The following is a 26,842-nucleotide window of genomic DNA, read 5'->3' on the forward strand; positions in this document are numbered from 1 at the left end:
GTAGATCATATCACATTAGTTCAAAACGCACAGAGCATATTGCTCAGTGTATGGGCCGCATAACTCTTATATAGTTTAGAGCAGAGAAGGGAAAGGGGGGACATGGTAGAAACTTTCATATATATCAAGGCTTTAACAAGGTACAGGTGGGAGACATTCTTCACAGGAAGAGGAGCAGCAGAACACGAGGACATGCACTGAAACTAGAGGGAGGAAGATTCAGGGGACATTTGAGGAAGAATTACTTCACAGAAAGAGTAGTAGATAAGTGGAATAGCCTCCCATCAGAGGTGGTAGAGGCAAATACAGTAGAACAATTTAAACATGCTTGGGATAGGCATATTGATATCCTTACAAAAAAATGAGGATCAAATAGGGTTTGAGGTAACATGTTTAAAAAGGGGCAGACTAGATGGGCCAAGTGGTTCTGTCAAATTCTATTAAAAAATCTAAATATGCAAAACAAAAACTGTAAGATCAGTGGTTCCCAAACTCTGTCTTCAAGAAGCAAAAGAGTTGCTGACTCGTCCTTTTAATAAGGCAATCATATGATTTCAGTCCTGATTTTGTTTTATTTTATGCAACCTCAAAAAATGTTGGTATTTGGGGGGAGTCTAGACACATCGCAAGGCTGGTTTATACAAATGATGCTGTTTTAACACTCCATCGCTCGCCTCACTTGAAACACCAGTGCTAATGCCGGCCACACATCAGACCAACTTTCCTCCAACCATCCAACTAGTTGGTTGGTTGGACTGAAAATCTGGTACTGTATGGGGGCAAATGCCAATAAGCAATTTGCTCACAAACTCAGGAGAATGGACAAAAACATTCAGCGAAATTGTTTAAATCAAATAGGTCCAACTACAGTACATTGTCTGAGTGACAGTTGTTGTCCATTTTTTGATTTGGGAAACAAATGACTTCATTACAAATGACATTTGCTCCTATCCAGTACCAGGTTTTTATTCCATCCATCCAACCAACTAGTTGGATGGTTGGAGGAAAGTTGGTCTGATGTGTGGCCAGCATTAGAATGGGTCATGATATCTCTCAGACAACACATTTCTTGAGAACATTAAAAGTTGGAAGATGCTGTACACAGGTTCTGTGGGTAAATGATTAACACAAAGTCAGGAGGTCGCCTCTAGGCCTTTCCTGGTCCCAGTTACACAACTCTCGCCTTGTTGAGTTCATAAAAAGCACATGCAAAAAATGTAATGGCTTTTTTTGCTGGATAAAGCCATTGGAATTAGAAATAAATATTAGAATACAAGGAGCATGCCAGGTTTGGCTGCCAGGAGCACAGCTTTTTCTCCTTGGAGGAGGACTTGATTTTAAACCATCCTCTTTTGTAGGAGAGATTCTCGCTCGGGGGACACATTTAGTATTCTATTCTATGGGCTGGATTAAACTGTTTAATCGCGCCCAATCTCCCATCTAAAGTGACAGGGAGATTGTGGGGCAATATTCAATTGATTATTTTTAATAACAAAGAGGTCGGGTTTAGGCACACAAAGCAGCTAAACTTGACCAAAGTACTGGGCAGGATGCAAAAAGTCCATCTTGCGCGCCAAAATTGGGTGACTTTTCTCAACTTTTATCGTGCCACCCTCAGGTGGTGTGAGCTGAAATGTAGGTGCCGGCAGCCATACACACCTGAACGCTGAGCTGCAATAGTAACGTTTGATGCCCTCTTGTAACTGCCAGCGCAAAAAGCATTTGAATCCGACCCTATAAGCGGTATAGATTTTTCTTGTAATAAAGACAATAAAGACAATAATGTAATTGCTTACAATGTGAAATGCACCCCCACGCCACCCCCCCCCCCCCCCCCCCCCACTATAAACGTGAACCCGAAGCGTGGCGAGCGCAGCGAGCCCGCGAGGGGTGGCAGTACGCGTCCTCCGACCTTTTCATACCCCCACTATCCACGTCGGCGTGGAGTTGAGAATAGAAAGTGTGGCGAGCGCAGCGAGCCACCGAGCCTGAAGCGTGGCGAGGGGACGCGGATACCTTCACAGGTATCCGCGTCCCCTCGCGGGCTTCACAGGTATCCGCGTCCCCTCGCCACGCTTCGGGCTCGGTGGCTCGCTGCACTCGCCAGACTTTCTATTCTCAACTCCACGCCGACGTGGATAGTGGGGGTATGAAAAGGTCGGAGGACGCGTACCGCCACCCCTCGCGGGCTCGCTGCGCTCGCCACGCTTCGGGTTCACGTTTATAGTGGGGGGGGTGGCGTGGGGGTGCATTTCACATTGTAAGCACCCATTAGGGTGCTTAAAAGCACCCTTTAGGGTGCTTATACAATGTTTCATCGCATAGGGGGCAAAAATCGCATCGCATGCCAACGGGTGCATGGCATGCGATGCGATAAAAACATTGCGCGATGTACATCGGGGGCGCCGCTATAATACACAAGTACCGAAAGGAGCATAGCGGGGTTCAAGTAATATCTCCAAACATTTAACCAATTTGTCCTCTTGTAACTGTGGTTATTTGACTTGATTATTCACCGGCCCATTCGCACGCAGCAGTGTGAGCAGTGGACATGGGTTGCACCCATGGGAACGACCAGCGTTATATGTACGTTCCCATGAAAACACTGGGTGTTCCCATGGAAATGCGCCAGTGACACAGGTGCCGGGGGCAGGCAGCTGACGTCACCGTAAGTCAGCTGCCTGCCTTCTTCCCGTACAGAGGCGCCACAGATCTATGTCAGCAGAGACTGACTTAGATATGTGTGCACTTGAGAAATCATTCGATGGTTGCCGACCATGGAATGATTTCTGCCCGCATGCAATCTGTGAATGGATGTAAAACTTCCATTCGCATGCATGCGAGGAGATTTGCAGTGTGTGCGGCAGGTGGACCTTCATGCGGGCAGCTTTTAGATGACCCGCATAAGCTCCAATACACTTATTTTTTTACTAAAAAAAATGTTTAAGTTGGCCCTCTTACAATACATCAAACACAGGAGATCCCCTTATACAGTGGAGTAACTAAAAAATCAGCAGCGTCCCTCCTCCAAGAAAGGTTAAACTACCCCAACCCTGCCTTACCCCTCCACTTGCCGTTGCCGCACCTGTAACTGGGACCCACAGATCTACCTGTCTGCGGTCCCAGTGCTCCTCCTGGCTCCTGCTTATGAAACATGACCCTCACAAAATGGTTGCTCCTAACAGCAGACCATTTATAAGGATGCTAGAGAAGGCCGCCTCCCCACCACCATGGTTATTCTTACGCCTCTGCCCTTATACACATACAACCAAAGTATATAGAGAACCTTATCAACATTATTATACATATACACATTATGCCACACAGTAGAACCCCTTATACACATTACACCACACACTAGAGTCACGTATACACATTCAACCACAAAAAGTGCATTTTATACACATTATGCCATATAGTAAAGCCCCTTATACACATTACACCACACACTAGAGCCCCTTTACACATTACACAACATGGTAGAGCTCCTTATGCAGTAGAGCACCTTACACACGTTACACCACACAGTAGATAGAGCCCCTTATACACATTACACCACACAGCAGTACCCATTATGCAACACTGTAGAGGCCCCCTTATCTTATCTGTTATTGAAGAGTGGACTGAGCATAATGGCCAACCATTCAAACAAGACTCAGGGTATTGCCTGCCCACCTTAGGATGTATAAAATAACTTGGGCCTAATACTCAGAGTCAGTTTTACTTGTGGAAAGGGTAACCTCCTGCCCACCTTACAGTTCAAGTTCAAATAGACAGGCAACATATCAGCTTCTGATATGTTGCCTGTCTGCGCCTGCTGCCTATTGATCCACAGTCAGTGCCACACACACTTGCTCCGCACTCGTAAAATAGAGATTGAAGCACCAAACCGTACTAGGTAGGGGCATCTCTAGCCTGGTGACTCCTGCTTTGCTCCTGTTAACATATCATGCTGGCTCTGGCTCTGATACCCTAACCTCTTGTCCCACGTTTAATAACCCTGAATTTCCTCCAGGAACACATTTGGTGGCATTACAGACATTTTCTGAAACAGGATTAAATACCTCAAGACATGCATTTAAATATAAAAAGATACCTTTTCCAGTTTCTGCTAGCACAAATTTTTCAAGATTCTGTTAAATACTGTTTGCAAAGCATTTTATCTTTATGTGTGTCTATAGAAGTTTCAGCATGGTAGCATCCATTATGTTTAGAATTAGGTTGTGCAGTCCTGCCCCCTCCCTCCATATACGGTGTACACTTGAAGGCAGAGACTTCTTCAGCTTGTTCTGGCACCCCTCTCACCTGCCCTTTGGTGCTTTTAATAGTATAAGGTCCTTGCATTTGCAGACTTCATTTTGGAATAGGCAATTTGATTGGTTAAATACTGGCTAAAATTATAGAATAAATCCTAGGAGTGGGATGGGTCCAGGGTGTGGGGCCCCCTTTATTGGTGCAACCGGGCTACTTCAGGGCACAATTATTGTAACAATTAATGTAACACTTTTTAGTTACTGAAATGCTTTTCATTAATGCAACACTTTTTTTTAACAAACTTATTACTACTTCTCACCTACAGGGCCGGTGCAAGGCACCGGAGCGCCCCAGGCAAGTCGGGGTGGGGGCACCCCGGTGCCAGGGGGGGGGTACCTGTCCTGCGGCGCTGTGTATTTAAATCTGGCGGCGGAGGCAGCGGGGGTCCCTGCAGTCCATTAGAAATAACGAGCGCTATCCGCCGGGCTATGCGGAAGCGCTTCTGTTGTGAAAACACTGGCAGCACGCTGATTGGCTGAGATCAGCGTGCGCCGTGCTGCGAGTGTTTTCACAACAGAAGCGCTTCTGCATAGCCCGGCGGATAGCGCTCGTTATTTCTAATGGACTGCAGGGACCCCCGCTGCCTCCGCCGCCAGATTTAAATACACAGCGCCGTAGGACAGGTACCCGGGCGGCAGGGGGGGGGGGGCAAAATGCCGCCCTCCAGTGGCCGGCGCCCTAGGCAAATGCCTAGATTTGCCTAGTCGTGGCGCCGGCCCTGCTCACCTATGTACTGAACAACTGCTTCTTCTTATTACTCTAACACCTTTTAACACTTCTATTCTCACGAGTGTTATTCCATTAATTTGTATACATGATAATTGTATATGCAAGGTGACAGGTTACAGTCTAAATGGTAGACAGTGTCTAGGTACAGATCTCTCTCAAGATTGAACAATATATACAATTTGTATTGCTTCCTGCATCCCCGCTAACTTGTGGTTTATCCTTTGGAGGATAAGTAAGTAAGTTAACATATGCAAAACTGCCAGTGCTCAAACAAAATGTGACCAAAATATTCCAAACGGCTAAATATAATTTATCCATAGTGTATTTTAGAATATATCCAAAAATAATTCCTTTGTAAATTGTCTACAACTATTAAAATAATCAGCAAAAAACATATTATTTGCACAGATTTCTATATACTAGTCTGAAAATCTCCATATTTCCACCACTCAGGGAAAATGGAACAGGTGGAGTGGATCTACACAAGTCACTGGAGTGTCATCTAACTACAAGTCCGCATCTGATAAATGTATAGGTATAAAGGCACCATCTGGTGTTAATGAGTCGCAGATTCAAGGCTTAAAAAATTATATCTCATCTGTATGGCTGGTAAATGTTGTAATTACTTTGATATAGGAGCAAACAGTCTGTTCTACAGATCAGCAGGGGCACAGAGAGGTAAAAAGTACCTGCCGAGTAGGTAAAGCCACGCTCCTTAGGGTGATAACACCTACCCCACACACACACAGTCTTGCCCCATTCCCCCTAAGTTAGCAATAGGGTTGTGTTTCCAGTGGGTCAACATAAAAGATAGTTTCACTGGTTTCGGGTGTCGGTTTGTTTTTTTGCCAAGACACTTACCTGGACTACGTCGCGCTGGGACAGGTGAGTATGGTCTCCTTCCACAGCTTCCACATGGATTTTGTCGGATCCGGACGGGGACGCCATCGCCGACAGCGACGTCGACATGAAGAAGGACGTCGACATGGATCCCGAAGACGACACAGGACATCAGGACCAGGGCTACCTACGGGAAGAAGATAGGTAAGTATTAGTATGTGTGGGCTTTGTATGTATTAAAGTTTTATTTTAAATGTGTGTCAGTGTGTTTTGTGTGCTATTTTTTTAACTGTGGAACTACAAGTGCCAGCGGGCCCTTTAATGCCCAGCAGGCTGGGACTTGTGGTTCTCCAAGTCCCAGCTTGCTGGCACTTGTAGTGGCACAGTAAAAAACAATAGTTTCATCTATTTTTTTACACCATAATCAGCCCGATGCCCACCGCCCAGGGGCATCGGGGACAGTACCAGGCTTCAGCCTGGTCAGGTAAGTCCTGGAGGGGGGGGGGACCCCTTCATTGGGGGGGGTCCCCACTCCCCCAGGGCCCCTGGCCAGGCTGACCGGTCAGGGGGTTAATGTTTTGGCCGCGGGACCTTATATCATAAGTGTCCCCCGGCTGTGACATTACCCTGCTGGCTGGTTGTGCCTGGGGCTGGTTCTTGAAATACGGGGGACCCCTAGTCATTTTGTCCCCCGTATTTTGGGAACCAGCCCCGGACCTGGAGCATGGGGCTGGTTGTTAAAAATCGGGGAACCCCTATTTGTTGGGTTCCCTGATTTTTAATTACCGGCCCCGGCTCCTTCAGCCTGGTGCTGGTTACAGCTGTGGGGGGGACCCCACGCCGGTTTTTTTTTTTATTTATTTATTTTTCTATTTTTTTTTTTACACATTGCAGCCTGCACGGATCTGACTGATCTGTGCAGACTGCTAGAAAAATTCGTATTAGCGGCCGTATATATGGCCAGCTAATACGAATCATTACACCATCGGAGGGTTACAAAGCAGTCGTATCTGACTGCTTTGTAATTTCCCCTCCGGAACACGACTTTGCATACGACTTAAACAGTCGTATGCAGCCGTAGGGGAAATACCAATATGAAAAACTAGGTTTTTTATATTTGTAAATTTCCCCCATAATTTAAATTGTCTGTACTATTGTTTGTTCATGCCACTTCCATATGAAATCACACCCTCTTTTTTTTTAGCACACGGTCTCAGTGCAAACTGTTCCCTTATAAAGTATGGGAGGAAGGGCACAAACGAATAGCTATCAGGGTGGCACCAAACTCCCTGTGCAAGATTCCCAGGCCAAATATCTGGTTAAATTTGCCGGGATTGCAACCCTGCTAACCGGGTTACTGTCTGGTGTGAAAGCTACTACCCGGGCAGTGGGGTACGGGCAGCAGGCGGCGGGAAGCGGGGTCCATACTGCAGGGATCCAGGCAGCGGCAGCTCCGCGCTTGTAGCACTATTTGCTGGGCAGTGGGGCGGGAAGAGCTGCTGGATTTGAAAACATATTTAAAAGACTAGTCGGACGCTCTCAGCCAATCAGCATCTGACCAGTCTTTTCAAGGTGTTTTAAAATTCAGCAGGGCTTCCCGCACCACTACCCAGCAAATAGTGCTACATGCGCCCAGCCGCCGATGCCCGGATACCCGCAGACTGGACCCCGGTGCAAAAGGGGCCAACCCAGGAATGTCCCTGCTTGATCCCTGGACTGTATTACCGGGTAAGTCCAGGCATTTTCTGATGAAAGGGGTATAATTGGGGGGGGGGGGGGGGGGGGATGTTTATACATATACCTAAGACAGAAACTAACACTAACAAAATATAGTTAGTCTCTGACAACAGACACATTCCCATTTCTCCTTCAAATCATATGATAATTCCATGTCTGGCTTCAAAATTATGTAGCAGTGCAGTCTGAATTGTAGTCATAATAATGATGCTTTTGTAGGGATCAACATGAATCTATATATAAATAAGTCACAGCACTCTTTAAAAAAATGTATGGTTTCTCCCACATAAAAATGTAAGTTGTATTCAATTGCAGAACCCATTCCACTAGCTAGGAAAAAGGGCAGTTGTGTCAGTCATGCAGCATGTTATGTATCTACAGATGTGCCTATGTTTTCATGTGTCTTGTATACAGTATGTTATATTCTTTCCTTTTTTTCTGCTGTCAGTTTATGTAATTTCAAGTATATTGAGCTTTAGATTTTTGTTATATCTTTTCTTTTAAATGTCCTTTGAAAAAAACTGCAATCATTTTAGATGTATAGTAACATAAATGCATTTCCTATTTTTTCACTGTAGTACATACTATATAAATAACATTGCTGGAGAAGATGGCTGAGGAAAGTAATTTGCATACAGAAAAATACCATAAAAATGATAAGAGACCTATAGGAGAGATGACGACAGGTAACGATCGGACAACACAAGTTAGATGACAGGTAACAACTCATGGTAGTTGAGAAGCAGTTGATTTGAGCAGAAACATCTTGAGTGACACAGATGAATATCCATCTGTGACACTATTCTTCAAATGCTACAGAGAATGAATAGTGCTGTGTATTTCCGTACAGCAAGAAAATACATGTGGAAATGCAATCACACAGGGAGAAGTGGAGTAGTGTGACCATTATCATCAATATAATTCAATATAGTTATAATTTGTATTCTTGCTTTTCAGTTAATTGAAGAGCATAAGAACATTGTCACCTAGCAATAGTTTTTGTATTGTAGTTGCATTAAACAATAAAATTCCAACATATTTTGTTAGCCTGGCTATACTACTAGGTGCAAGAAGGGAGGGAATGGACTGGTCATCTTATTTCTGAACATAAAAAGAGGTGCTACCACACTGAAGCTTTTAGTACCATACAGAATAAAGATAACTGCTGATGGACTAAGAATACCTGTATAGTAAAAATAATTTTGATAAACTCTTACAATTAATATGGAGCATAAGTGAAGATCTTAACATACATTGCAACAAAGTAGTGATCAAATCCACCAATGTCCAAGTGAACTTCTTTGGATAGGCTAGTGCGCCTATTCAATGAGGTGGCTTTTGCCTACTCAATATCCTACATATTAAAAAGTATAACAATAATTAGAGATGCAGTGAACAAAATTGTAACCGTTTCATCAAAGCTTAACCTTCCACCATGTTGTTACCATCAATTTAAAAACACATTTCAGCCTTTCACTTAATATAGTGTTCAGTATAGTAATTTGTAGTTACTTACAGTGGTCACGACCCCCCGTGCAGGTCGTGACTGCCTTTGCTTCACTTGGACTTCCTATTAAAAGTCCACACCTCCCAACTTTTAGGAGGGAGGAGGGATGCTGATGCACAGCAGATGGGTGCCTGAAAATTTGGGGGGCGTGGCCTATAATCATGACGCTCCCTTGAGGCCACTGTTTTTGCCACTGTGCATGAATAGACACTGTATGCATGCGCAAAAATAGGGACGTTCCTGCGGAAAGTGGGACAGTTGGGAGGTATGAAAGACCTATAATAAGCCACTCCCTGCCTTAGCAGCTGATGCAGACCATAGAAGCCAGGGGGTTGCGCAGCACAGTCACACCGTGGCAATTGTGTTTGCGCCATTCCCAGCACCTTCAGATCCATTGTGCAGGTGACAGGACCTGGGGCTGAAGGCTGTCTCTTCTCCAGGCCCCAGTCCCCCTGCCAAATGTAAGTAGGAGCTGCGATTGTTTACATATTAAGGTGCATACACACTGGGTGTTCACCCGTCCAAGTAATATTAGCAGATAAGAGTTAGAGGGCGGCGATGATGCGGGAGCATGCATCAGCGCTCACCACTCATCACCAGGCCATACACGCTAAGCAGTTTTTGAGATGAAAGCAGCTCAAATGGTAAAAATCAGCTGCTTTCAGCCCAAAATCACCCAGTGTGTATGAGTCTTTAGATTGCTCATTGTTACAAGTAAAAACCTTAACTGTGTGTGCAAACTGCTACCCTTCCACAAATTTGGGCATCTTGTTTGGCAAACACAACCACCTAAGTACTTAAGTGCATAAAAGTAATGGGGGTTATTCAGACCTGATCACACTGCAAAAATTCACAGGCTGGGTGATTATCAATAGACTGCGCATGGATATGGCCCATAGTATGCATGTACGAGGCCGTCCTGCAATGAAGTCCTGCTACTTTCTAATCGCTGGCCATATGCTAGTTGATTGACATGAAGCCGGCATTTGTAGGAGCCACCCAACAATTTTCTGAGAGTGTTAGGGAAAAGGCAGGCATGCCAAAGCATATGAAGGAAAGTCGTGTGACATCAGCTCCGGGCCCCAAAAAGCCTGTTTGTACCGCACCCGCCGAGTAAGTCCTGGGATACGCACAGGATGCACACACAGGAAAAACCATTAGTAGCTTGCGGGTGGATTTGCTGCTAATCGCTGATTGGCCTCACTTTCACAAGCCATTCTCAAGCCTTGCACATCAATTCGCAGGCTTGCACAGGGCAGGATTTTACTCTGGCTGGGCGACGATTACCTGACCCTACAGTACATGAGAATTTTATAAAATGCACCTGTATTTGTCTTCAGATTTAATTTAGTAATAAAGTAGATTAATGCCATTGCAAGTTGGCAACAACTTCTAATTTCAGGTTCTACACCAAGAGACAATTTGTCTAGAATACCTACAGAGAAAAGCTCTCAAAGAGAGGAAAATACAGTGAGCAGATACAGCACTACCCTGATGGGCAGGTGATTTAAGTTGGATGAATCATGCACAAATCATAGTACCAGGAAGAGCAGGTAAAAAAAATCTAGTTTGTCAGCCTTTGTGAAGTCATTTTTTTAAGTCTTGGTAATTTAAACACTCACACTGGATGGACATGAAATGTAATTCATGTCATAGCAACATTGTGCCTGCTTTCATTATGATTTATGGATCTGTCCCTGCATTTATTCCTGAGCTCTCGTACTATACTGCCATTTATAACCAGTTTCCGTAGGTTCTACAAAAACACATGTAAGCACTTAATCTTAGTATTTGTCTTGTTTTCTGCTTCATAAACTAGAATAAAACTGTCTAGACATACTGTAGGTTCACTAGAGTCCTACATTTACTACTGTATGCTATTTGTTATCATTTAAGAACAGTGTAAATACCTTACAAAATGTAATGCAATTTATGGGTTCAGCCGAAGCTGAAACTGAATACAAGGTGTTGCCTGATTGAACATGGCTAGGCGGTTTTACTCACAAAGCTATAGACAAGAAAGCTTGAAATGCATTGTGGATTATTGTGGACACATTGCGGCTGATCAAAACAGAGTAACGATCTTAACAGTGTTTTGCGAGACAGTATTTTTAAAATTAAGAGAATGTCTAGAACAATGGGCCACTTCCACAACTACCATTGGGATAATATGTTATTTGTCCATACTTGTAGCAGAGGTGCAGAGTTACCATATCGGTAGCCTTCACCAGGGACCCCCTCAAGCAGGTTTGAATTGGGCTGTGCCCAATATGCAGGTTGTGGCCCTCCTAATAAACAAGGTTGGTGGACCAAAAAGGCAATGGTGTACCTTGAAACAAGCAGAATTAGCTCAGAAGAAAGCCAAAGTTGGAACCATAAACTCACTAGAAGCAGTAACAAGGAAGCAGGCAAAGAGAATTGTCAAAATGGTCGGATCAGAGCACATGTAAGAGCTGTATGCAGGGTGTTCATATGCTGGACATCAGGTAGTGAGCCTAATACCATGACAGTCATACACACTGCCTGATCAGATTAAATAGGGTGGGTCATACAAATTTGGCTCCAGTGTAATGGCATTGTGATGTCAGCAGGCATGACCGCTGCAGAGATGAAGATTGAAAGTGTAGCAAAAGGGGCAGTGAGCTACAAAGGAGGCAGGGATGTTTAGTAAGCAAGCCTAGGAATTTATACATGTGAAAGATGAATTTAGTGTTTCATCTGTTTGTTGACAATATTGTGTCCATCTGCAGTTTAGCAGCCTGTCTGTTTAAATCAGAACACTTGTGAAAGTCTCTCTTTTAAAAACAGGGAGTAGATCTCTGTTAATAAGTTACAGAGCTGTGAACCTTGTACTCCAGTCCTATCAAAATCAGTGTGTGTGCTTCTTCTATAAGGCTACCACAAGTAGTGTCAGTGCATAGGGTGTTAAGGTAAGCTAGTGTCCGCTCCCCAGCTCACAAAGAAGCTAAATTGAATTAATTTCTGAATATGTTTATGAGACGGTAGCAGCAACTGATAAAGATACAGCAGCAGCAGTAGTTCCAACAGCAACTGATATAGATGCAACAGCAACTGGGTCCTAAAAAGGAGCCCAATGGTGAAATGACCACCGGAAGTCTCGGTGGATGAGATGGTGATGAGCAGGGAGTCCAAGTAGGCTGATATAAACTTTGAGGCGCATAAAGCAAGAGTGTACTTGAACTTAAAGACTGAGATAGTCTCATCTTGGGTTACCGGGCCTGGCCAGACTCAGCACTTCACTGAGTGGCATTACTCCAGTGTGACTCTGGTTAGACCTCAGCTGTCCACTTTCATCAAAATATGAAAGATGTGGTTAAAGCTAGAGGAAAACTCACCCTGACAAATGGTGGAATTGCTAGCAGTTGACCACTTGACCATTACCAGTTGACCACTGGATCGGTGACCTGCAAACAGCAGATAGACAACCAAATAACTTGCCAAGCTGGAAAAGAGGTTTAAGGCATTGCAATAAATGGACAAACCACCTTCAAGACAGAGGCTAGAGAAGCTAACATGTTTAGAATATGGGAACCTGGGAGACATCCAGGGGAGTGCCCAACACTGCAGGAGTTTATGGACTGCTGCTTAGCCCAGGATGCAGGACCAGTATACCCAAGCTGCTGTACCAGAAAGGCAATGGGTTATTTTGGGATAAATAAACAGTCTTTGGCATTGATGGATACCGGTAGTGATCTTACTTTGGGTTTTGGGTTCCCTGATCCCACCTCATAGGCAGCCAAAATTGAAGGTCCTTTGTATTTATTGGACATCTGAGGAATACAGGAGGACCCTCCTGCCAAACAGTACATCTGTGGTTACAATAACGCCTAAGCTGCCGTAAGCACTTATCTTGGGACATGATTTCCAGTTATTACAGTTACAATACTGCTTGGTGTGCTGAAACCATTATGGAGTATGGAGCTAGGACTAAGTAAATGCAAACTGTGCAAATAAAAAAACAACCTCCTGATGTTTGATATTCTGAAGAGCTCTGATCAATGTGACCCAGAGAGAGGTTTATGTCTATATGGATACCAGTAATAATGTCAAGCTCACTGTCATGAGCCAACTTCCAAACAACTGTTTCATTATGTGCTTTTGACATTAACTATTTGTCACATGGGTAGCATGGACTGTTGTGCCATGTGCTATCGCTTACCTCAGCATATCCTGTGATCTGCATTGCTTCAGCTCAGCATGCAATCTGCAATCTGTGTTCCTTTGGTTCTGATTAGCCACCGAGTGGAGATCCTCTGTGAGAAATTAGCAGGAACCCGTGTGCAGCATTCTCTGTGCATGCTTAGGTATTTAGGCTTCAGTGTTCTTTGGCCTACTAGGCTTCATTTCACATCTGAGCCTAACCTAAAGTACAGACATGACAGGGTCTGACCATCTGACTATGAGATATCCAATCCTGTGGCTGCCTGAGAATTTCTGAATCATCTGACTCTAGTCACCAAATACCAAGAGTTATAAGTAGAGTAACCTAAGATACAGAACCTGCCAGTTCTTCAAGTCACACAGCCTTAGTGTGAGGTTAGCTTCTGAGTTTCTTGGGAGGTAATACTTATTACCCTGAATCCTGTATATCTCTGCTGCTACTACTCAGCTGGCTTCCAGTTATACCGGTACACAGCACAGGTCACAGTGTCTCCAGTTCTACCGGTACACAGCCCAGTTCACAGTGCACCTCCAGTCATATTCAGTATCTAGTATCATATCCAGACCAGTCATATCCTGTATCCAGTCCAGTTCACCCACATCCTGTATCCAGTCCGGTTTAGTCATATCCAGTCATATCTGTTATCCAGCTCAACCCAATTACATCCGGTACCAATTCAGTCCAGCCAGATCTGTAATCCGGTCCAGTTTATCCAGCAGTACATCTTTTTTTTTTTTTATAATATTCTTTATTGTTTCCTTGTAATTTCCAACAAACAAAATGACAACATATAACACTGAAATCACCTTAAACATACACATATACAGCATCGCCAGTATTAAATTTTCTTTACAGCTGTGGGACAGCCCCCGCACAATCTATAGTACAAGGTGTTTCCAGCTAGCTATGCACATGCGGACTCACATATAAATTCTTCTGTGGGTAACTGTTCTATCTCACATCTGTAGCACTGCTAGAACTGCCCATGCTCCTTTAGCTGCTGTCAGCTATTACACTACATCTGTCCTCTTTCCCTCCATCCCAAATAACCCTCATTTTTCCTGGCGAGCCTGCATACACAACTACACATAACATCAGTAACATAACAACATCCTGCATTAGTTCTAATTTTAGGTCTGGTCTAAATCATTACTCTTGCAATTTTTTCCTTCTTTCTTCCTTTTTCTCCTCCTCCCCTCCATATCTTCACTATTCATACCACCGGTTACTTATTATTCTTTTGAGCTAACACTCTGACATAGCCTTATGGTATCTTATTCAATCTAGGGGGCCTACACACCTACATGGGTCTCCTGTCGTTAGTACAAAAATAGTTTTGGTCTTTTCCAAAGAAGAGAGGCCACTGAGACGGGGCGTAGGGATATCCAACCTCTGTAACCCAACAAATACAGGAAAAGAAGAAAATAAAAAAATAAATAAAAAAAAATAAGAGAAGTGTTGATATGGCCCCACTACGATATCTCTATATCTCTCTGTCAGTGTCAGTATCTATCTTTATCTCCATTATTGAAAAAATGGTACTCGTTACTTAGAAGGGCGCCCACGATTTTGATCGTGGGCATCGTTAGTAAAAAATCTCGGGCATCTCGGGCATTGAATGCACTAAAAAATCGGGTGCAATCAACCGACGAGATGCCCGAGATTTCCCATAGGGAACAATGTTAAATGTCTCAATTGACCCAATTTTCCTGTTCAATGCCTCAATTGACCCGATTTTTCCATAGGAAACAATGTTAAATGGGCCACAGAGGCCAAATAGGTACCCTGAAGTGTATAATGGCCACCCGAATTGTTAACGCCACCCCACGATCAACGTCAACCCGATGCGTGGCGAGCGCAGCGAGCCCGCGAGGGGCGGCGGTACGCGTCCTACGACCTTTTCATACCCCCACTATCCACGTCGGCGTGGAGTTGAGAATAGAAAGTGTGGCGAGCGCAGCGAGCCACCGAGCCCGAAGCGTGGCGAGCGCACGCGGACAGCTGTGAAGCCCGCGAGGGGACGCGGATACCTGTGAAGGTATCCGCGTCCCCTCGCCACGCTTCGGGCTCGGTGGCTCGCTGCGCTCGCCACACTTTCTATTCTCAACTCCACGCCGACGTGGATAGTGGGGGTATGAAAAGGTCGTAGGACGCGTACCGCCGCCCCTCGCGGGCTCGCTGCGCTCGCCACGCTTCGGGTTGACGTTGATCGTGGGGTTGCATTAACAATTCGGGTGGCCATTATTCACTTCAGGGTGCCTATTTGGCCTCTGTGGCCCATTTAACATTGTTTCCTATGGAAAAATTGGGTCAATTGAGGCATTGAACAGGAAAATCGGGTCAATTGAGACATTTAACATTGTTCCCTATGGGAAATCTCGGGCATCTCGTCTGTCGCATCGCACCTGATTTTTTAGTGCATTCAATGCCCGAGATGGCCGAGATGGGCGCCCTTCTAAGTAAAGAGTACCGAAAAAACATATATCATCATAGTGCAATTATTCTCGTTTGACCAACCTTAAGTGCTCTTGTACATATATCAAAAAGTGAAAATACCTCTAGACATACTAATCACATGTCTTTTCTTGTGCCCGCCCATTTCCTTATATTCTATCTCCCTTAAAATACTCCGAAACACACCACTTATGCCATATACTGGAAAATTTTTCTGTTGTTTTACGAGTGAGACTTATATATCTTTCATGTTCACACGTGCCATTCATCATATTAATCCAAGCTTTTATTTGTGGTTTTGCCTTTGCCATCCACCCCCGTGCAATAGTAACCTTTGCTAATGCGGCCATATAATTTGCCAATTGTATTTGTTGGTTTGTCAACCCTGCGTCTTTCCATACCCCCAAAAGAAGAGTCAAAGGGGATAACCCCCTAGCTGGAATACCCAATTGAGTCATTATTTGCCCTATTTCCTGCCAGAACTTCTGTATACACACACACTCCCAGATCAAATGAAAGAACCCACATTTCGGGACCCCACATTTCGGGCACTTATCCGTTCCCTGACCACCAAACCTACTGATCTTTTCAGGTGTAAGGTACGTTCTGTGCAGCACATTGAACTGTATTTGATGGATTCTTACTGAGTTTGACACTAAAAGGCACGATTTGAGAGCCACTCTCCAGGAAGGCTCCTCCAGATCCACAATATCTTTCTGCCATTTTCGCCTCAGGACCGTCAACTCGTCCTTTTGCTCTAGTTGTAATAGAAGGTGGTAACACTTAGATATGGCCTTTGCTCTCCCCAATTTCCTCATAAAGATTTTAACCTCTGAATCCTTTAGCATAATTTCCCTCTCCTTCTCATATTGTATCAGTGCACTTCTAATTTGCAGATATCTAAAAAACATATTTTTCATTAATCCACACTCAGTTTGCAGTTGGTAAAATGTTTTAAGATGATGATCCGTATATAGATGACCTAATTGCCTAATCCCATATTGCCTCCATAATCTAACCCCTTGTTGGTTTTTTAATTTCTCTGTGTGTTTTAATGAAAAGAGAGAAGCCTCAGGGTCGATCCCCTTTTCCCCCATTATACTACCAACCTGGTTCCAAATTTTCCTGGCCTGGACTATAATCGGGATATTACCTCCCACATTAATTTTACTTAATAAGACCTGCAAGGGAGTATATCCTGGTGCACTGATAGATATTATTCTTTTCAATTCCGGGGAGCTTTCACTCTCATTTACCCAAGATCTAAGTTGGGCAAGTTGTGTGGCAACATAGTAGAGCTTAAAGTTTGGTAATGCCAATCCACCATTACTTCTTACTCTCGTCAAGGTGGCAAATCCTACCCTTGGTCTCCTATTTCTCCATACAAAGGACGTAATTAAGGACCTCATTCTATTAAATACTTTCTCCCCTATATACACTGGGGAGTGATGCAGAACATATAGGATCCTGGGCAGGACCGCCATCTTGACCAGATTTATACGGCCTATCACTGTTAGCGGTAACTTCAACCAAACTTTTAATTTCTTTTTGATTTCCCCTATTATCGGGTCCAAATTATATTCTAGATATTTCTTAGGATCCTCAGTCACCTGTATCCCCAGGTATTTGAATTTAGTAACCACTGGTAACCGCTGTGCAAAAGCCATACCCCCATTTTTATCCTTCCCTGTTATGAGAACGCTAGATTTAGTTACGTTTATTGTCAGGCCCGAGTATCTCCCAAATTCCTCTATGGTGTTCACAACCCGATCCAACTGGCTGCGATAATCTGCTAATCCAATCAGCAGATCATCTGCATACAGCGCAATCATGTTATGAGCCTGCGGTCTCTGGTCAATTTCTAATAACTCTCTCAGCTTACACGCTAGAGGCTCTATTGCCAACGCAAACAACTGCGGTGAGAGAGGGCATCCTTGCCTAGTTCCCCGAGATAGTCCAAACGCTTCCGATACATAACCATTCACCCTTACCCTTGCCATTGGAGTTTGGTATAGTAAAAATATCCTCTCTATAAATCGAGGACCAAATCCAAAACTGTATAAGATCTGATGTAAAAAGGGCCATTCTAATGAGTCAAAAGCCTTGTTGGCATCAAATGATGCCAACGCGGCACTTCTATCCATCATCCCTGCCCCTTGCAAGTAGGTAAACACTCTCCGGAGATTAATTGCCGTTGACTTCTCACACATAAATCCCGTTTGATCGGGATGTACCAGTTTTTGTATAACTTTGCACAATCTAAGTGCCAAAACCTTTGCGTATATCTTAGCGTCTACTGAAATTAGTGATATTGGCCTATAGGATTCTACCAAATTTGGGTTCTTACCCTGCTTCAAAATTACCGATATTACCGCCTCGGTCATAGAGGGGGACAGAACGCCCTCGCGTTCCATCCCGCTAAACGAGCGAAGCAGGTATTCGGCCCAATTATCACCCAAAAATTTGTAGACCTCTCCCGGCAACCCATCCACCCCCGGTGCTTTGCCCAGGGGAATGGTTTTTATAGCCTCCTTCACCTCCTCCAGGGAGATTGGTTCCTCCAACCAGTTTTTATCCTCATCAGTTAGATGCGGTAACCGGGAGCTACTCACATATTCATTAATAGCCTCAGCCCCCATATTTAATCTAGATTTGTATACTTCTTTAAAATGTGTGACGAAGGCATCGGCAATTTCCGCCGTAGTGGTTACTAATTGGCCCGATTCCAATTGTATTCCAGCTATTACCCCTGGGTCTCTATCTGTTTTTGTAATGTAGGCCAGGAATTTACCTGCTCTATCCCTATTTAAATACATGTGATGAGAGGCTTTTAACATACGATGTTCCGCCATAATCTGGAGATGTTCTAGCCAGTCCTGTTTATCCTTCAGCCAAGATTCTTTCGCAGCCTCACTTTTTTCTAATATATACCGCCCTTCTGACCTTCCCATGGCCGCCTCTAGAATACATTCCTGTTCCCTATATTTCCTTTTTTCCCTAGCTATTTCTTTCATAAGTAGACCCCTCAGAAACGCCTTACACGTATCCCATACCACCGATGTACTCGAAGTGGCCAGATTAATAGAGTAAAAAAAATCTATCTGCTCCACCACCTCCTCCTTTTTTTGGACTCTAGCCAGCCAGCTAGGTTGGAATTTCCAATACTTAAACCCATACTCCAATTTCAGATCTACATCTATCACGACTGGAGAGTGGTCCGAGATTCCTCGGGCTTTATATACTATATCCTTCACATAATTTGATAGCTCAGCTGATATGAACACATGATCTATCCTTGAGAAGGAGTTGTGTGAGGCTGAGTAGCAGGAGTACTGCCGAACTGAGGGATTCATCTCCCTCCAAATATCGTGCCATCCTATCTGTTTAATAAATTCGGCAATTCCCCTACCCCTCACACCGCCCCCCCTATCCATCTGTAATCTATCGCTGGTAGGGTCCATCACCGCATTAAAGTCACCAAGACAGAGTATGTGCGCTGAATTTCTATCTGCAGCAAACTCGAGCGCTTTCCTCAAAACGTCGTAAGAAAAAGGTGGTGGGATGTAGACAGCTAGAATACAAAATCTATGTGATCTAATAAGTGCATCTAAAAAGACAAATCTGCCCCATGGGTCAATCTCCTTTGCCACACATTCAAAACCAATATTCTTTTTAATTAGTACTGACACCCCCCTGGAAGACTGAGAGAATCGGGAATGGAAAGAGCTCTCAATCCAAGGCCTTCTCAGGGCCAAGATTTTTATCCCCTTCTAAATGTGTCTCCTGGAGGCATATGATATCCGCTGCTAATGTTTTACATTGATTTAGTACTAAAGCTCTTTTCACTTTTTCATTCAACCCCCTTACATTCCATGTTAAGACTCTAAGCATTCCCGGTTCTCTCAATTATTTCCATTTTATGGAGGCGACCACTCCGTGATATATTAGAATCCGACCCAAATTTGCAGGAACTGACATCACAGTAATTAACAACACATACACAAAAAAGACACACAACCAGACACCCCGCCCCCACCCCCCACCCTGTATAACCTACCCGTTTAGGCATACCTTCGCACCCTCCCAACCCCACCTTAATATCCCTTACTATTAATTACTTTACCCCCAGACAGTAAGGGCAATAACCGTCAGCCACAAAGTAAAACCCCAATTACTATCGACGTGCCAGCTCCCCAGCCATCTTCATGTACACTGGAAATACATTTACATCATTCAATTACTAACTCCTCTCTCCTCCAGATGGACATATCGGAGTATGTAATACATCAAACCCCCCCCCCTCCACCCCCCCTCCCCCACACCATATCATTTATAGTATTTCGTAAACTACAACATCTATCAACTAAAGAGATCTATATAGCCATTAAGTGGCAGCCAGTTGTGTACGTCCAGGACAGTTCTTATCCAGCCACTCCGCGGCCTCATCTGGGGAGAAAAAAAATTTATGCTCATTTTTGTACTGGACCCGGAGTTTGGCTGGAAATATCATCGTGTATTTCAGGTTTGACTCCCGGAGCCTTGCCTTGACCTCTTTAAACCGGGCTCGCTCTCTCTGAACATTATATGAGAAGTCTGGGAATAAGGATATCTTCTGCCCATTATAACTTAGATTCTCCCTATATCTGGCCAGTCTCAATAAACTGTCCCGGTCCTGAAAATGCAGCAATTTAATCAACATAGTGCGTGGCGGCCCTCCTGGCACTGGAGGTTTAGTTGGTACCCGATGGGCCCTTTCGACTGAAAAAAAGGGTGAGAGGGCTTCTTTTCCGAAGGTCTTAGTAAGCCATTCCTCCATGAACTTCTCAGGGGATCCCCCCTCTGCTCGTTCTTCCAGGCCCACCACCCTCAAATTGCTTCTGCGAAGCCTACCCTCCATATCGTTGATTTTACTCTGGAGATCATCAATTTTTTTAGTGGAGGATTGTAGCTGCTTTTGCATAGGTGCAAACAAATCTTCCAAATTCGAGATACGGTTCTCCACTTCCAGCACTCTATCTCTTATTTTTTGGGCATCGTCTCTCAGCAGAGATATATCAGACTGCAATTTTCCAATCTGGCCTGAGAGGCTTGCTTCACATGCCCCAACCGCCTCCAGCACTTGTTGTAAGGTTACCTCAGTCTGCTTTTGCCCCCCCGCAGATTTTACCGGGGTGACATTCGGGGAATTAGTTGCAGAGGTAGTTGTGGTATTTGGGCCCTGCGGCTGCGAGCGAGTGAATTTCTCTAGCCGTGCCGCGGCACTAGCTTGGCTGGTTTTTCCCATCTTTCTCTTTCTCTTTTCCTTTTCCTTTCCTTTTTCCTTCCCTTTCTCTCCCTTTTTCTTTTTTCTTTCCCTTTTTCTTTCCTCCTTTCTTTCCCCTTATACTATTTTATATTTTTATAAGAGAATTGTTCACCACACGGTTGAGATAGGGTGATTTTTCACTCACATATAAGCCGCCTTACACTCCACAATCTCGCTGGTTATCAAGGATGAAAAAACAACAAAAACTGTTCTCAGATGGAGGCCAGTCAATGAGTGTCACAGTAAAACACGGCTCAATGAATAACAGCAGCTTTTGTTCAGATGATTGAACTCTTAACCTCGGACACGGGCCTGCAATCACCTTCAATAAGGCTTAGCCACCAAACAGTTATTAAGTCAGGGAGGGCTTACCAGCCGCTGATATCTCCTTGGCCTTGTAGCCCGTGAGGTTCCAGGCACCAACCAGTTGAAAAACTCGTTTCTCCCCGTGTCGGATTGCCAGGCAGGCACCCGGCCGCCTGCTGCTGACGATATTGGAGTTTCTCCTGGATTATATGCCGTCGGCACCTCCTGCTGCACTCCGCTCCGTTCATCCGACTGTCAGCATTAACTGGCTGCACGGGACATCACAGAGCCTCCGGCACACCGCTCGCCTCTTCTCCCCCTCTCCATTCACAGGCGCCACGTGTCAGGTCTGCACCACAGGTTCTCCCCCTTAGATCGGGAGTTTGTCTCGGCTCATGCCGCATCCGGCTCCATTGGTGTGGGTAGGGTAGTCGGGCGGCGGGAAGGGGTTAGACGCTGGGGAGCTGCTGCTCTCCTCCCTCACACGCACGCCAGCGTGGCTCCGCCCCCTATCCAGCAGTACATCTTCATTCAGTCACTCACACCAAGTCCCTGGAGTTCCAGTGGTCAGGATACGACCCTGCTGTCGAGGCCCGGGTTCGATCCCCGGTCAGGGATTGCTTCCATCTCTCCTACATTCTGTTTCACCTATTCACTGGGTTTACAAACCCTCGATCATGACAACGGTTTAATGGTTGGAATTACTGTCCCATTACTGAGGTAATGGGTTAAATTCCCACATGGCCCTAAATGTGTGGAGTTTGTATACTCTTCCTCTGCTTGCATGGGTTTCCTCTTGGTACTCTGGCTTCCTTACACACTCCTAAAATATAATGGTATGTTAATTGGTTTCCAACAAAACATTACCCCCTAGCATGAATATGTGTACAATGCATGTACATGTGGTACGGAATGTAGAGGGAATATAGAGTGCAAGCTCCACTGGGCAGGGACTGATGTGAATGGTCATGTATTCTCTGTAAAGAGCTATGGACTATAAAAATAACTGGTAATAAATTATTTATGTGCCACGAGTGCCACCTGGTGGTTATCTGGCTTTTGCACAGAACCTCTCTGATACTTCCCTAAGACTTCCCCTCAACCAATGATATGTCTGCATTTTGTATTATTAATCAAACAAAGAAACTGTGAGTGATGAACTATCTTTTGAAAATATTGTATTTAAGATTTAAGCATAACTAAGGATAAACCTGGGTACAATTCCGTTAATTTATTGGTGAGAGAGAGAGAGTGAGAGAGAGAGAGAGAGAGAGAGAGAGAGAGAGAGAGAGAGAGAGAGAGAGAGAGAGAAGTAAGAAAGAAAACTCCTTTTTTGTTGGGGAACTTAATGTTTTTATGATTAATGAAAAATACATATTTTTTTATATGCTTTAAAAATGTATACATGCTCCTCCTAGGAGTGGTACAAGAATTTAGCAATAATGAAATTTAGGGAAAAGCCAAATACCTTACTTTTGCTGAAATTATCTTTTGTCTTATCAATAAATATGTAATTTTTACTATTCAATAAAAACAGTAAGAGTGTCCAAACAAAAAGAGTCTTCTTCTTTCATTTTTCTTTATTTTGTGCCTACAAAAAAAATATTTCTACTCCTTTGCACTCCATCTCTGCCTATTTCTTAGATGGATAGTATACGTGGAATTACTGCAGAGTATAAATATGTTTATTCTCTCCTTTTCAGCATGCTGCTATATTACAAGGGAGGTGCTTCTTTTACATAGCAGACACACAGTGATAGATAGGTTTGCAGACTTCAGTGGATCGTCTGACTCATACAGAAGGACAGAGCCAATGTTATTACAAAAACTCAAGGGCAAATTTATCAAGGTTATCACAGAAACTAAAGGGCAAATTTATCAAATGGAAAACTAATATTTTTATATAGGTGTGGCTCACTGATGTTTCACCCAAAGGGGTTACTGCTATAAATTTCCATTTAAAAAAATTGTAATGTTAACTGCCATTTTACAGACTGGATGTAAAATGACAGGGGCTAGATGTTTGGTACTTTATCTCTCCCCAAGACTTAGTAAAATAGAACTCTTATACCCCTTTTAGATATACTCCCCAGGATTTTGGCCAGGTTTACCCAGGATTTTGAATCCAGGTCACTCCCGGGATTTTAGTAACAGACCCCCTTTCACACTACTCCTCAGATCCGGGAAAAACCCGGGTATACTCCTTTCACACATAAGCCAGGCTTTTCATGCATTTTACGAAAAAGGGAATTTCACTCCAGGCGCTGCAATCTTTAGAGCTGCATATGTTACTTCAAAAAGAGGTCACCGGACCTCAGAAAGACAATACTACAACAGACAAGAGAAGTCTCACGTGCGCTAAAAAGTCCATATGTATGTAATCCTTGAAAGGATTAAATTTCTTTTCTTTCTTCTTTCCCGTTTCACACAGTTCCGTATATATGGAGAAACAGAAATAATATATACCAATTAGCGATATATAAACACTGGTTACTTCTTTTCCTTTCCCAGTGGGATCTAGAAGAACAGAGAGCGTGTTCCCAAGATTTCCAAAGTGATCCAAAGCGGTTTATAGGGTCACCCCACTCGTGTGTATAGGGACTATGCTCACATGTATGCTTACACAAGACAGGGTGTGTGAACTCTTATAAAGGTATCTTTTTTCCTTTTTATTCTTTAAAAATCACAGCAGGGCAGGGATGATATAATGACAGCCTTTCTACCATATAAGATGTAACCCGGGTGTAGAATATGGTACCAGATACTGCCAAATACTGCTCCACAAACTCTGCTGCTCACATGAATTTGACCAGACACTAAGTTTTCTACGCGTTTCAGCACGCTGCGGTGCCTTTTTCAAGATAAAGTGTCTGTAAACAACGAGTTCAAACAAATGAGGGACGGATAAAAAAGTTTTCCATATAAAAATATTTGTATAAAAACTATACTCCATATAAAAATTTATAAAAATACTGTGCAATAAAGTGCAAGTGCATATAAAGGCTTACCAGACGTTTTAGGTCAGGAAATATGTGGGTATCCAAAGAGGTCCTGTGGAGACACTCCAAAATGTGTCCTCAGATCCACATAAACGCTGGTATACACAGCCTGGAATATAAGCCCAGGAAACCGGAAGTCCGCATACGTCACATACACTCAAGTGACAGACGCGTCCCCGCTGTATAAGACGTTCGGCAACTATGCCCTGCGTCTATAGGTCCGCCTGTAGGTGTTGGGATACAGCGCAGCACTGTTGCTGAAGCGCTGTCCCTCTCTATTCAATATGTGCAAAAACGATGTTGCGGGCGCCATTTTGGAAATGGGCGCATATAAGGGCAAATGACTAAAGAGGTTTTAAACAGAAAAAATGACGGACGCCATGTTGGTTATGGGCACATGTGAGGGCAAGAGGCTGAAAATAGGTGTAAAAATATATTTGGCAGATCAGAATACCAAAAAGACCAACCCCATTACACCTTATTTACATATATGCACTAATAACAATAACAGAACAAAGTAAAAACAATAATTATAAAACAAAACAGTATATAATCATAAAAACCATCTCAATTCGAACTCACAATTTAACCCCTTAGGAGCTAGAGTTTTGAGATCTGTTACCATATAGGCATATAGATATTGTTTTATACCATCATTAATGTAATGTGATTTTAACCATAGTATATATTATGTATGGGTATATAAAAATAGGAATAGCTTAATAATTAGGATATCAGAGTTTAATGTTTAGACATCGTAGTATAGCTTTTGGGTTTACTAAATAATATAAATGACCACTTTGTAACATATCAAATGCAACTGAATTCATTTAGGAGACAAAATGTCTTAGGCATACTGTTAAGCAGATAGAGTGTTGTTACCCTCCCCAGATAAATTGATAAATCATATAGTACTTTGTATGCCTGATAGAGAGGTTCAAGGCAGATGTGCATACAATTGGCTTCAGGATGTGTTTGGGAGTCATAAAACCCCATGTGCCCAGGATATAAGTTTTATGACAGGACAGGTCAGGGAAACAACCCTTTTGTTCACAGCCTGAGCAAACAGATCCTTGATTAACCTTAAGGAAGACCAGATTTTATGACACCTTGAGTCTTGGGAACCAACATTATTCCATGGGAACAGGCAATTTCAATCACTGAATTTGGGATATAAGGAAAGAGACAGATAGATCACACTCTCTCACACAGACACTCACAGACACGCACACTATGCAGTGAGAGAAGACATCAGAAGCAGGAGGAACCAAGGAATGGGCTGGAGTGAGAGTCTGACAGTAAACATGGTAGCTATGAATGTTCGGTTATGGGTATAGGTATAATTTATGTCAGTATCGTAGCAGTCTAAGTCTGTCAATTGTTTTAATGTTGTTTTATGTAATATAAGCAAGGAGGCGTATATAAATATATATATAATAGCATATACATCAATTACTGTGTTAATGTATTCTGTAATGGTTTGTTTTGCCTGTAAATAAATATCAGACTTTCTGAGCTAAAATTACAAGTCTAGAACTCTTATATTTTGGGAATTAGATTGATTAGTACTCTGCATATTGTATTGTAAAGTATATTAAAATATAATTGCAGATGTCAAATATATATGTTATATCAATACAAGATATAATAAATATATTTTATATAATATTTTACTCTGAATAATTATTATTGGGATAAGAGAGATATATGATTCCTAAAACTCAACAGATCGTATATAAACCTCATTTCAGTTTTGGCTAGGCGAATATCTCTATTATTGGTACGCCAATCATCCTTAATCCATGCAACGGCGCTGAACATTTTAATGCCATCTGTTCTGCACTGATGTTTTTCTTTAAAATGCATGGAGAAAGGATGATTGGGGTTTCCGTTAAGGATGTTACGTATATGTTCGGCCCACCTAATTTTTACTTGGCGTTTAGTTTTTCCTATGTAAGCCAAATTACATGTGCATACGATAACATAGATGACGTAGTTCGTGTGGCATGTAATAAAATCTCTGATTTTTACTGGAATACCGTTAATATCGAGATCCGTATATTTAGAAGTTGGACTTTTACATGCTTTGCACATCTTGCAATCCCCACATCGATAGAATCCCTTGTTTCTGGGTAGGAAACGTTTACCATCCATGTGCAATGCACTGGATACTAATCTATCCTTTAAGGTGGGTGCCTTTCTATATATGAAAATAGGCTTAGGGGGCAAAGTTTTCTGTAACAACTCATCCTTTAACAAAATGTTCCAGTACCTTCTTATTATTTTTTCGATTTGTTTGTACCTTTTGTTATAATGGGTATTGAATGCTATTGTATAGTTATTTCTTCGATCCTTTTTATCGGTATTAGATAGAAGTGTGCTTCTTTCTATTTCACCCACTTGCTCTGCAATTTTTTCTAATGAATTAACAGCATATCCTTTGTTTCCAAAATTCTGTACCATGGTTT

General features: G+C 43.2%; 1 long non-coding RNA gene across 2 annotated transcripts in view; it reads right to left on the reverse strand.

Moving 5' to 3' along the window:
* Nucleotides 1-26,842, reverse strand: part of LOC146060614 (uncharacterized) — an 88,456-nt gene that overhangs the window by 45,130 nt on the left and 16,484 nt on the right. For both annotated transcript variants that reach the window (XR_014470452.1, XR_014470451.1), the window contains exon 2: nt 5,905-6,070. This is a non-coding gene — a long non-coding RNA (uncharacterized LOC146060614). The remainder of the gene's footprint in view (nt 1-5,904; nt 6,071-26,842) is intronic.

This window comes from Crinia signifera, chromosome 2, assembly GCF_055691185.1.
Source record: "Crinia signifera chromosome 2, ASM5569118v1, whole genome shotgun sequence".
Classification (NCBI taxonomy): Eukaryota; Metazoa; Chordata; class Amphibia; order Anura; family Myobatrachidae; genus Crinia; species Crinia signifera.